Here is a 13,321-nt window from a genome sequence, read left to right as displayed (position 1 = left end):
TGACGGTTGTGCAGGGCAGGGAACAGAGATGGATTTACCCTTCAGGAACTCCTAGGCCCAGCATTTCCATTGTCTCCCTCCCTGACTTGCTGAATCCACCTGTACTAATTAGGTTTTTTCAAAGTCCCAACAGAAACAAATGTGTCCTCTCTAGAGCTGGAGGCTTTACACACAGGGCTTCTACCCCAAATCTACTCCAGAAGAGAGTGTGTGTGTTCAAACACCAGCCAAACTTACCCCGAAGTCCCTTCAAGATTCTTGGACCCACTCCACATACAAATTGGGCTCTGTGATGCGAATTCTAGCTTATTTCAATGTATTTCCGGATTTTTAAAATCCTGGTTATAAGCTACTTTTTCTGAAAATGCGGGAGCAAATAGGGAGAGGCCCTGACATAGAATCATTAGCGTGATAGGAGGGATGTTCTCTTTAGAAATGCAGATATTGCTCTTTAGGAAGCTCTCTCTTTCTCCCCCACCCCCCATTGGCTAGAAGAAAAACATAGAACATGCCATGTGAACTTGTTTCAAAACAAAAATCTGAGAGCAGAGGGGAGGGGATGCTTCCCTGCTAACTGGGCAAAGACGCACCTTTTTAACGTGGTGATTCTCTTTATTGAGCAACTGGCCCTACTCAGCCCCAGCACAGTACCTCCAGTGACTGGTGCTGGTGTCTATCTTATGTTTCTTTTTAGATTGTGAGCCCTTTTGGGGGGACAGGGAGCCAGCAGCTTGCTTATCTATCTATCTATCTATCTATCTATCTATCTATCTATCTCTGTAAACCACTTTGGAAACATCTGTTGAAAAGTGGTATATAAATATTTGTTATTGTTGTTGTTCCCTCAATGCCACGACTGTAGTTCAAAGTGGCTTTGCTCAACATTTACCCCAAAGCATGAAGCCATGTCCGAATAAGGGTGCCCTGTTATGGTCAAATCCAAATGGAACAGAAGGGAACCAAAGAGTACTGGGCTAAGGGCTCCAACTGAAGGGAGGAGGTTTTAGGGAGGAGAAAGGTTTTAGGAAGAGGAAGGCTCAAGGGATATGAGACCCATAGAGGCTATTCCGACGATCACCGGAAAGTGGGCTAAGGGAGCTTAGCTGGCTTCCCAGAGCTCTTGGGAACCAGCGGGCTTGCAGCCAAGCCCGGTGCTCCCCAGGCAGGTAGCCCACCTAAAACACCCTCCCCTTAAATAAGGTTAATGGGGCGAGAGCTCTGTTAACCTCATTTCTTTGCTCGTGTGTTGCCGCAGCATGTGGCAAGACACAAATAGACCCACAGCCAGGAGGCTGCAGCCAGTCTCCTGGGCTCGGGGGTTTCTCCAGGATGCCCCGTGTGCTGGGACTTCTGGGGACCGCATGGCCCTTGATCCCCGCAGCCCCCACCAGCTCCATGACGGAGCCGGTAGTCGTGGTGGTGGTGGTGAGGTGATCTGGCTGCCCAGGGCTGCACTTTGATTGTCTGCAGGGAGAGCAGCATAAGCCCGCTTTCCCCGCAGACCCGACAGAAGCTCTTCTCACAGATCATGAGAAGAGCTTCATAGATTCCTAGATGTGAGACTTTCCAAGGGAATTCTGATCATAACTGTGGTGTATGTGGTTTTAAGATTTGTACTGTGCCTTTAAGTGGATTGGAAGTGTAAACCAGCTGAAGGGTGTCAGTAGATAAAAAGGACAGGAAGCAGCAGAAGGAGCAGTTGTTCAGCTCTGACTGTGTTGTGTTTTGTGGGAACTGCTCTTAATAAAAGTATCTGTTGTGGACCTTTCTGCTATCTTGTCTTAGATACAACAATAATCGAGATCTTTCATCTGAGATGGAGAATTAAAACCACAATCAGTGTGCTGAATAAGGCACTGTTTATTTGTTCACAATAGCCCAAACATAAGTCTGATTGGTACAAGGCTTTTCCTTTACCCACAAACATAAATAAATCAGCACAATGTGATAGAAGCAGCACAATGTTATACAGCCTAATCCCTTATCAAGTTCTTACACACAAGCCTTGTATACCTTAAATTGCCAACAAGCCTATCTAATTAACTCTGTTATGAAGCTAATCTTACCAACAATGTCTTACTGCTGGCCAGGTACCAAGTGGAGTCAGGGTCTTTGCTTGTTGGAGAGTTGGGTGTTCTTCACTTGAGCACCACATGCATCTTGCAGGTGGGAGGTTCTTTCTTGGGCTTTCATGAGTCCATTTTATATATTTCAGACTGGTCAGATAACAGGTGGGGTGACCTTCCTAACTGGCTCAAAATTACATTATCTATCTTCTTCTTCTTCTTCTTCTTCTGCCCCGCTCCCACACCCCCAAGGGTTCAGGGCATGCCAAGAAATATCTAAAAACACAGTCATGCCTGTTGCATGTTCTTCTGATAACTGGCCCACTTAAGCTCTCTTGTTCCTTATCTCCCTTTAATATATATAGCTAGCCTCACAGAACAACTTAGATAATGACTTCACTTCAGCTGTGTCACTAGCTCGTGCCAGCGTACAATATGCTACAATGTATTTCAAAGCAACACACACACACACACACAATTTGCTATGATGTACCCATGGCTAATCCCATGTGTGGCAGCTGTTGCGAGAGTTCTTGAGCAAGCTGCTGGGAGGGGGAGAGGAAAGTGGCTGCAGTGAAGATAAGGCCAACGGGCAGACCAACAGGTAGGTGGGTGGGTGGGTGGGTGGGGAGAGAAAGCGGCTGGGGGGGAGAGAAAGCAGCAGCTGGAGGGGGGAAGAAAGTGGCAGGCAGCCACAAAAATGGTGAACAGGTGAGTAGGCAGTGGGCGGGGGGGGGAGAGTGGCAGCGGCTGGCCAGATGGCTGGCTCGAGAAAGAAAATGGTGGGCAGGTGGGTAGGCAGGGGGGAGAGTAAGCGGCAACTGGGGGGTGGTTGCTGTGTGCCCAGACAGCCCAGCTGCTGCTCCTATGAGACCAGCCAAGCAGATGGCGGAGAGGGAGGCACAGCCACCCTCTCTAGGCCCACCTGCCAGCCAAATGATAGGTCAGGTCACACTGGGGCCACCTGCACAGAGAGGTGAGGAGACGGCATGGCCTCCTTCTCCAGGGTGAGTGGATGGAGGGACAAACGGGCGACCGGTGAGTGGGTGGGTGGGCAGAACAGGTTGTGGGGGAGGGACAAAAGGGCATCCAGCGAATGGGGGGAAGGAATCGGTGGCCAGGGGAAGGGAAGAATGAGTGACGGGGGGGTGGGGCAACGGGCAAGTGTGTGTGGGGGGAGCCAAAGGCTGAGTGCACTAGTGCACAGATGCTCTGTCCGGGTTCAGCTAGTAATATTTAAAGCATTAGCTTCATTAGGTTTCATTCTCAATAGAAATTTCCTCTTTATATTAGTATTTCATTCTTCTATTCTTCAGTTTAGCACCTGTGATGGCATTTCCACAGGGCTTTCCAATCCTTTTGCTCAGTGTGTGGAGCCAGCCTAGCTACAGAGGACTATTTGAGGACTCGCGATAGGGTAACAACCCCCAAGAACATGGTTTCCCTATGAGTGCGCCTATGAAGCCTATTGGGAAATTCGTCCCTGGCAGGGAAGCATCCTGAAGTGCTCTATAAAGGACTTTGTGCTTATGCTGCAGAGATAAAATGGTTATTCACAAGGAGTAAACCGCTGGCAAAGGTTAAAGACAGAGAGTAGCATAGCTACAAAACAGCAAGATTCCTGAGAGCAGTTGTGTGTGGGAGGTGGACTATTTGTGAACATGTGTGACTGTTAATGCAGAATAGAAAGCAGAAATCATTCTGTTTTCAATCAAATGTACATTCTAGACATAGGAACATAGGAAGCTGCCTTATACCAAGTCAGACCATCTAGCTCAGTATTGTCTACCCAGATTGGCAGTGGCTTCTCTAAGGTTGCAGGCTGGAGTCACTCTCAGCCTTATCTTGGAGATGCCAGGGAGAGAACTTGGAACTTTCTGCAAGCAACCTGCAGGTGCTCTTCCCAGGACGACCCCATTCCCCCAGGGGAATATCTTACAGTGCTCACACAGTCCCCCATTCAAATACAACCAGGGTGGACCCTGCTAAGCAAAGGGAACAATTAATGCTTGCTACCCCAAGACCAGCTCTCCTGGCACAAGTGCAACAAATCCCCTGATTGACTCCCCACCTTTTAGGGTCATCTTCTTCATATATTATTATTGATATTATTGATTGTATCTTGCCCAGCCATCCTCATAAAAATGAGCCTGCGGTGGCAAGCAATAAATCAATTGAATAAAAAACAATAGCAATAGCAATAGCACTCACATTTATATACCGCTCTATAGCCGAAGCTCTCTAAGCGGTTTACAATGATTCTAGCATATTGCCCCCAACATTCTGGGTACTCATTTTACCGACCTCGGAAGGATGGAAGGCTGAGTCAACCTTGAGCCCCTGGTCAGGATCGAACTTGTAACCTTCTGTTACAGGACAGCAGTTTTACCACTGCGCCACCAGGGGTATAACAATATAATACAAATGGAACAATATAAAATAGCAGTGATAAAAATGTTATTGGGGCAGCTATTTCACTAGTTTTGGGGGTATAGAGGATTGGGTGTTGGCAGACCATTACAGGGGAAGGGAGTCCAGTAATTTGATTACTGATTTGGTCTTTTGCTCAGATAAGGGGGATGTTCCATGGGTGGGGTCTCCTGTAGTTTCCCCATAGTCATGGATGGACTACTTTCTGTTTGAGGTTGGTCTCCCAGTCACTGACCAGCTCCAAGCAGTTTTGGAGGAAACTGATTAAATAGATTCATTTCATACTGGCTTTCAGGCGGGCTATGGGGTTGAGATGGCCTTGGCTGGCCTGATAGATGCCTGTCGCCAGTGAATTGACAGAGGGTGTGTGATTCTGCTGGTTCTTTTGGATCTCTCAGCGGCTTTTGATACCATCTTCCATGGTATCCTTCTGGACCAGTTGAAGGAGTTGGGGATAGGAGGCACTGTTTTACAGTGGTTTCACTCCTATGTCTTGGATAGATTTCAGATGATGGCGCTTGGTGACAGTTGCTCTTCAAAATGGGAGCTGCTGTATGGAGTCCTTCAGGGCTCCATTCTGTCAGCAATGCTTTGGTCACATGAATTTGCCAGGTGAGAACATCAGGGGATTTGGTGCTGGGTGTTATCAATATGCTGTTATTGTCATCAATATCAGGAAATGGCATTAGCCACTTAAATGCCTGTCTACAGGCAGTAATGAGCTAGATGAGGGATAATAAACTGAAGCTGAATCCAAGCAAGACAGAGGTGTTCATTGTTGGGGGTCAAAATCTGCAAGATGAGATAGAACGTCCAGTTCTGAAAGAGGTTCCATTCACCCAGAAAGAGTAGGTTTGTAGTTGGGAGTGCTCTTTGACCAAGGTCTCACCCTGGTACCTCGGGTTGAGGCTGCATCCAGGAGCACGTTTTACTAGCTGTGATTGATTTGACAACTCTGCCGTTCCTTGAGGAGAATGACCTGAAAACCAGCTGGTAACCTGGGAGAAGTTGGACTACTGCAATGCACTCTCTGTAGGGCTGCCTTTGCATCTTGTTCAGAAACTTCAATTAATTCAAAATGAGGCAGCCACATTAGTTTCTGGGGTATCCTGGAGAGACCACATTATGCCTGTTCTTAAACAGTTGCACTGGCTGCTGTTCTGTTTCCAAAGTACAAAATGCTGGTTATTGCCTTTAAAAGCCCTGAATGGCTTAGGTCCGGCTTACCTGAAAGGTGCTCTCTTACCTGAAAGGTGCTCTCTTACCTGAAAGGTGCTCATTAAACCATCAGGAGGGGTCTATCTTTGGGTGCCACTGGTTCATCAGGTGGCGACCTGGGATCAGGCCTTCTCAATTGCCACCCCTGGGTTGTGGAACGTGCTCCTAGTGGATATAAGATTATTATCTTCCTTGGAGGCCTTCAGGAGAGCCTTAAAGACCCATCTTTAATTTTTTTTAATTAAAGGTTTTAATTTTAATTTTCATCAGGTTTAAATATTTTATGATTTTAATGGTTTTAACAACAATATCAACAATAACAAATATTTATATACGGTTTTTCAACCAACATTTCCAAAGCATAGTTATTTACGTAGAGAAATAACAAACAAATATAGACAAATCCCTGTCCCCAGAGGGCTCACAATCTAAAAAGAAACATAAGATAGAAGCCAGCAACAGTCACTGGAGGTATTGTGCTGGGGTGGATAGGGCCAGTTACTCTCCCCTTGCACAGTAAAGAGAATCACCAAGTTAAAAAGGTGCTTCTTTGCCCAGGTAACTATTTTATTATGTATTTAACATTTTAATGCAAATCACCCTGAGCCACTTTAGGAAGGTAAAGTAAAGTTGTGCTGTTGAGTTGTTGTCAAGTCCTGGACACCACAGAGTCATGTGGTTTTCTTTGGTAGAATACAGGAGGGGTTTACTATTTCTGTCTCCCATGCAGTATGAGATGATGCCTTTCAGCACCATCCTATATCGCTGCTGCCCGATATAGGTGTTTCCCATAACCTGGGAAACATACCAGCAGGGATTTGAACCAGCAATCTCTTGCTCTCTAGGCAAGTTACTTCCCTGCTGCGCCATTAGGTGGCTCACTTTAGGAAGGATGGTATATAAATGAAATAAATAAATACAATAAAACACCTCAAGATTTAAAACATCAGAAGGTTTTATGAAACAAATAGGTCTTTAAAAGATATTCCTACCCCATAGAGGAATTAACATCACATCAAAGGCAGCATTTAAGATGACCTATTTTAATCAGATATTCCTTTTTAAATTTGATTTATAGTCTGAACAGGTAGCAATGGGCCATTGAAATATCACATGGGGCATATTTGTTTTCCATTCCCCCTATCTTTGGTCCTTACTAGTTCAGATAAGTTCTTACTTTGTCAACATATTTAATCATACATGCAGCTCAAATACTTGCATCCACTACTTTCCTTCAAATACTGCAAAATTCCTACATGGAAAGAATTTCTGTGTAAGAATTAGAATGCAGTTTATTTATTCAAAATATTTATACCTGCCCCTCTAGTACAAAACTGCTTGGGGCAGCTCACAAAATTAAAAATATATATAAATAATATTGCTCACAAAATATAAAACAAAACAAAAAAACCCACCAGATAAATGGCAGATAAATGTAAAATGTCTCTAATAAGATGGGTCTTCAGCTGTTTTTTAAAGATCATAAGGGAGGGAGCAAGTTAAAGTTCTTACAGGAGGGTGTTCTAGAGTTGAGGGGCCACAACCGAGAAGGTCCTTTCTCTAGTCAGCTGGATTCTGTTAGTGGTGGGGACATGAGCTCTTCTGTCCATGTGAATGACTGAGCTCTTCCTCTGGGCATCACACGGTGGTGAGGATTGGATCCCATCTCCCCTGTTTTGCCCCTTAGAGAGAGAAGCTGAATAAGCGGACAGAGGTGGTGGCTGCACTCCCTCTTTCTTTCTTGGCATGCAATGAGGCCCAGTCCTTCTCTCTGCCCTGCCCAGAGAGAGAGAGAGAGAGAGAGAGAGAGAGAGAGAGAGAGAGAGCTCCTCTGCTTTGCAAGTTTTCTTTGAGCAGCGCCCCTGGCCTCAGTCTCCTTGCCTTGCTGCTGAAAAAGAGCAGGTGAGCAGGCAGAGGCAGGAGCAGCCATAATCTCTTGCTCGCTCACTCACCTGTGCTCTATCTATCTCTGGCTGAGTCCACTCTACTCTGGCAGGCAAGAGACTAAAGACAATGTCAGCCACCCCTCACTTGTCCACATCTGTAGAATAAGCGGCCGCACTTGCTCCTGGTGGAGAGCAGAGGAAGTGCTGCTGCTGACTGCTCTGCACAACTCAGAAGAACAGGGACGGAGGCCACTCAGCCAACAGGCCCCAAACCTCCCTGAGGTTGCTGCACCACCTTATCAGCACCTGATGATACTGGTGGGCCCTCCTGACCCGTTGGCAACAGTCCAAGACACTTACCCTGATGCCAGTCCTGACCTCTTCCTTCTGTGGAGCTAGAAACGAAGCTCTTCTTGTTGCCTTATTTTCTCTTGGGGAAACCCCGGGAGACTTGATTATTCCTTGACCCAATGAGGGCTGTTAACCATGATTAAGAACTAGAACTCTCCCTGTGTTCAGCAACACTTGCCTCTGCGGACAGGCGCTGCATGCGTGGCCAGGGAGTGCATCAGTGCAAGGGCCATGGCTAGCTAGCCCACTTCCTTTGCTCTCCTCACATTCAATGAACGTGTGTGTGTGTGTGTGTGTGTGTATTAGACAATCAAAAAGAATGTCTAAAGAGGGCTATGGCCTGTGACAATTTTACGTAAAGCCTAAATACATGGAAAATAAGCAAGATGACAGTTCACAAGCACAGTAGCTTGCGATGATAATATAATCTTCCTAGCCTTGCTGAGTTAACACCGGAGGTAGGAATGGAAACCATTATCTGAGCAGACAAAACCAAACTTCCTGACACATTCTATTTCAGCAGTTTCAGGCTGGAGTTTCCCTTTGAAGTTCCTTTGTTGAAGAGTTGTGGCTTTCACGTCAGTATTAAAGTGTCCTGGGAGATGAAATCCCTCCTGCCCCCAGGTCTCTGAATGTTGCCATTTTGTTATGTCAGATTTGGATCAATTTATTCTATTGCAATCTACACAAGACAAATGACGGGTTTGTCTTGTGTAGATGGTAGTAGAGGGACATGGTTGGCAGGGTTTGTTGCATGATCTGGTCCCATGTTGTCTGTTGTTGATTAGTAGCTGTTCCAGAACAAGGCTACAACATCTGAGGCATTATAGCTCGGAAAAAAGGTGACTAAGTGGAGACATGATAGATGTTTATAACATTATTCATGATGTGGACAGAGAGACATTTTTCTCCCTCTTGCACAACACTAGAACCAGGGGGCATCCCATGAAACGGATATCCTGGAAATTTAGAACTGACAAAAGTTCAGTTCTAAGCATTTTTCACACAGTACACAATTAATCTATGGAACTCTCTGCCACAGGATATGGTGATGGCCACCAGCTTGAATGGCTTTAAAAGGGGCTTAGACAAATTCATTGAGAACAGGTATATCAATGATCACAGGTGAAACCACAGTGGGGCAGGCAGGGCATGTGCCCTGGGTGCCACTTGAGGGGGGCGCAAAATGCCACTGATTGCCCCGCCCCTGGCACCCCCAATTTTAGCTTATTTGGTGCCCCTGGGCTCTGCGGCGGCACTGCATCTCAGCTCCGGGCACCGCGCTGCTGCCTGCTGCTCATCATGGCCACATTGGCTGGACCTCTCCTGGCACTCCCCACCCCACCCCCTCGTGCTTGTGCAGCACGAGATCCCGCCGACACGTCGTCTGACGTGCACTGCACACTGCTGGCGAGAGCATCTGGTTGGTCTTCATTCTGCTCAGGCTGCATGCGTGCCTGCTGGGAAGATCATTCCTCGCTGCCTGCCAAACTTCGTTAGTGGCACCACTCAAAATAAAGCCCCCTGCTGCCAGCATCCAGGTGTGAGTGCGCGCGCCAGCTGGTGGTAGCTGCCCCCACCATCCGCTGTCCGTGAGGGAGCTTCCCAGCCCACCCAGCAGGCAGGCAAGCATTGTGCGCCCTGCCGCCCCCTTGAGCAGGCCCTGGCGGTGTGGCCACCATTTCAATCCCAGTCCGCCCAGGGCACCTCCGGGCTCTTCCACCCCATTAGCATTGTTTGCACTCTCCCACTGAATTAGCATTAGCATTGTTTGCTAATGTATTGTTTGTATTTTTGAGCTAATATTATGGTAAAAGACAAGTTTTCTGAAAGATGCGTGTCAGATGTTTGGATGGGCAGGGGCATAGGGGGCTCAATTTCAGTGCTTCCCCTAGGTGCCATTTTCCCTCATTACACCCCTGAATGGCTACTAGTCTTGATGGCTACAGGCTACCTCCAGGCTTAGGCAGGATGCCTCTGAATACCAGTTGCAGGAGAGTAACAGCAGGAGAGAGGGCATGCCCTCAGCTCTTGCCTGTTGGCTTCTCAGTGGCATCTGGCGTGGAACAGGATTCTGGACTAGACAAGCCTTGGGCCTAATCCAGTGGGGCTGTTCTTATGTTCTAGATTATGGTGGGAGGGACAGACCTACCACCCAGTGCTTGCAAGGGGAAGATGTCACAATTGAGGATGGGCAGTGGGTTATTGATGATGACACACTGGAGTGGGTTGTGGTTTTTTTGGAAGCTGTAGGTGACAAGTGATGCTCTGTTACTTTTGAACCTCTCTTGTAATAAGTTATTCCTGGGTACCAGTCTGGGCTTCTCAATCCATTTTCCACTCACTGAGGGTATTGTAGTTTCAGGAATGTTTAATGCAAATCCTTGAGGTACAAGTTCTTGCCCAATGAGCTGGAACAAATGCTTCCCAGCATGTGTACAATGTGTAAAATGCAGTGAAACAATGCATTTTGTTTTTAACAACCATTTGTATTGTTGACATACATGAAGAGTTTCCTGTGTTATCCTCAAAAGAAGCCTATAAAAGCGACTAGGCTGAGAGATGGTGACTAGTCCAAGATCACCCAGTGAACTTCATGGCGGAGCAGGAATTTTAACTCAGATCTGAGCAGTCCAAGTTCAGTATTGTCAGCTATACCACACTGTGCAATACCTGCGATAACCTACACAGGAATTGTGTTTTACCAGCTATGGCTGGTACGCCAGCTGCAACGGAAAAGTCAGACCTGACCTTAGTCACTCATGCTTTGGTGACATCCAGATTGGACTACTGCAATGCACGCTACGTGGGGCTACCCTTGAAGACAGTTCAGAAGCTTCAGCAGGTCCAGAATGCTGCTGCAAGGATGCTGGTGGGGGTGAGTCACTTCACAAGTATTATTCTCATTCTGTGGCAGCTTAGTTGGTTATCAGATTGATTCTGGGCTAGATTCAAAGTGCTGGTCTTAACCTTTAAAGCCCCACACATTTTGAGGCAGGATATCTGTCAGACAGAGGCGCACTAACCCCCAGACCTTGGGGACCGTCTCTAAGTGTCTTTTAATTTAAAAAAAAATTAATCCAAACACAAACAACAAAATATAATATGACAAACCCCGATTCATCAATCCATCCAAACCCTAATATTGTCTGGTAATATTAACTACCATAATTTTCCTGATTAGTATAAATAATAAAATCTGACTAAATTACATAAAAAGCATTATTTGTAGTCTGGCTTGAACTGCAGATAATACAGGTTAGCTTTTCTGAGATATAGCTAACCTGGCAGCAGTTACCATATACACAATTAATGTTTTTGATGTCACATCTGTATTGACCCCAGAATTTACTAATGCTAGCTGGGGGCATAATCCTATTTTCTGATTTGTAATCATGCTCATCTCCATGAATACCTCTGTCCCAAAGGATGAGACCCTAGGACAGGTCCACCAAAGATGAAAATAGGTTCCCTTCATCCCACAACCACTCCAGCAAAAAGGAGAGCAGCCTTTTTGAATGTATGTTATTTTTACTGGGGTCAGGTACCATCTATGGAAAACTCTGAGAAATTTCTTCTTAATTTGGGTCAAAGAGGAAGTAACTGGCTTCCATTTCCATATGTTCATCCACTCCTGATCTTTGATTTCCTATTGGAAGTCATTTTCCCCAAGACACTTTAAGGCTAGGCAGTGGGTTGAATCTCTAAATGCCAAATTATTTAGAAAGAAAGGAAGCTAAATAAAATGTCAAATTATTTATCTTCCTTCCTTCGGCTCTGTAAATAACCTTCACCAAGGATTAATTCTAGAGTCAGTAGAAGAAAAGATAGATACTACATTGCCTGGAAAATAATCTTCTTCATGGAAATAGTGCAACTTGAACAGGAATCTACAGACAAATGGATAACAATAAGAAAAACTTGGTTTGGGGAATCATCTTAAAAAGCTAAATATAATAACAGATTCTTACTAAGTTTAAGAAAATAAACTCATAACAAAAATCATGATGCATGGTAAGGAATGCTGCAAGGTAAGGAATATAACTTGTTGCACTGTTTCAGAAGAAGGGAAGTGAAAAACTTCAGATATTAACATCATCAACACAGAGGTAAGCGCTTTATTGCTAAAGAAAGCAGCCATTTGGTTTCTCTCCTAGAGAACAAGAGTCAATACCATCATAACATGCTTTATTAGCAGGATATTGCTTGATTTGAAATTCATGGTTTTCAGTCAGTTTAAGAAAGCAACAAACTCATAACAAAAAGTCAAAAGGTTTCACAGATGGTCACCACCAACATGGAAGTAAGTCCTTAAGTGGTAAGTTCTTTCTTGCCAAAACAAATGACTATTTTGTTTCTTTTCTGGCCAACTGGCCTTTTCAAATCAATCACAGAAGACATCTATCATGGTTAGACATTGACCTGAACATTTTGATTACTGTTTTGCAGACTGAAAGGTAATTTTCCAGTTTACAAGGAACTGCGATCTATCTGTTCTGTCAAGAGAAAAAGTGATAGTTCTCCCAGGTAAATAAAAATACACATTTGCCTTGCATGGAAGCCTGTTCAGAGAACTGGATAGAGGGGCAATCTTTATTCAAAGGAAATGGCTTGGCTTGTAAAGCATCAAGCAATTCATGGTTTTGTACAACTTAAGAAAGTGACAAATTCATAACAAACAATCTGGTGGGAGGTAAGGAACATCAAAACTATTGTTTTGCTTCAGGAATGTTCACCAAACATCACCTTAAGAAGCAAGTCATTTATTGATAATGGAAGTGGTTGCTTGGCCACTGGACTTTTCAGACCACTCACTGAAGACTAAGTGTGCAGACTTTAAAGGATATTGGCTTATTCATTGATTTTTAATGATTTTTTAATTATTATTTTAGAAAAACGTTTATACAACTGTTTTAAAATAACTGCTTTGTTTCATAGCAGATAGCTACAAAATGTTCTGGAATTTCATCCCCCACTCTGACAATAATTCAAGCCTCATTTGCAGGAAACTGTGCCTTGCCTTAATATAAAAAGAGTAGTATCCCAATTTTTTGTACTCCATAGTATAACCCCAGAATGGCAGGGCAGAAAGTTTTAAAAATCCATATGGAAGTAGCACATGATGGTAGCATTAAATGTGTCAGTGCTCAAGGAGATCAGTCCATCTGTTGATTTTTAATGGAATGTATAAAAACTTTTTATTTTTATAAAAATTCATTAAAAACCAACAGGTAGCCTGCTCTCCTTGAATGTCCACACATTTAATCCTACAATTGCATAGGAACACCATGTGAAATCTCAGAGCTTTCTGCCTAGCAGGTAACAGGTAATGCTTTGAGAGGAAAAGGGCAAGTAAGTTATCAAGGGGAA

At 44.8% G+C, this 13,321-nt stretch overlaps 1 long non-coding RNA gene across 1 annotated transcript; it reads left to right on the top strand.

The window, feature by feature from the left end:
* The first annotated feature begins 2,545 nt into the window (after positions 1-2,545).
* LOC128342563 (uncharacterized) lies at positions 2,546-12,653 on the top strand. Its single transcript, XR_008315081.1, has 3 exons — positions 2,546-2,670; positions 10,660-10,829; positions 12,401-12,653. It is a non-coding gene; the product is annotated as an uncharacterized LOC128342563 (long non-coding RNA).
* The last annotated feature ends 668 nt before the right edge of the window (positions 12,654-13,321 follow it).

The sequence above is a fragment of the Hemicordylus capensis genome, chromosome 2 (genome assembly GCF_027244095.1).
Source record: "Hemicordylus capensis ecotype Gifberg chromosome 2, rHemCap1.1.pri, whole genome shotgun sequence".
Taxonomy (NCBI): Eukaryota; Metazoa; Chordata; class Lepidosauria; order Squamata; family Cordylidae; genus Hemicordylus; species Hemicordylus capensis.
The sequence above is the reverse complement of the archived record's forward strand: the minus strand, read 5'-3'. Positions and strand labels throughout refer to the sequence as shown.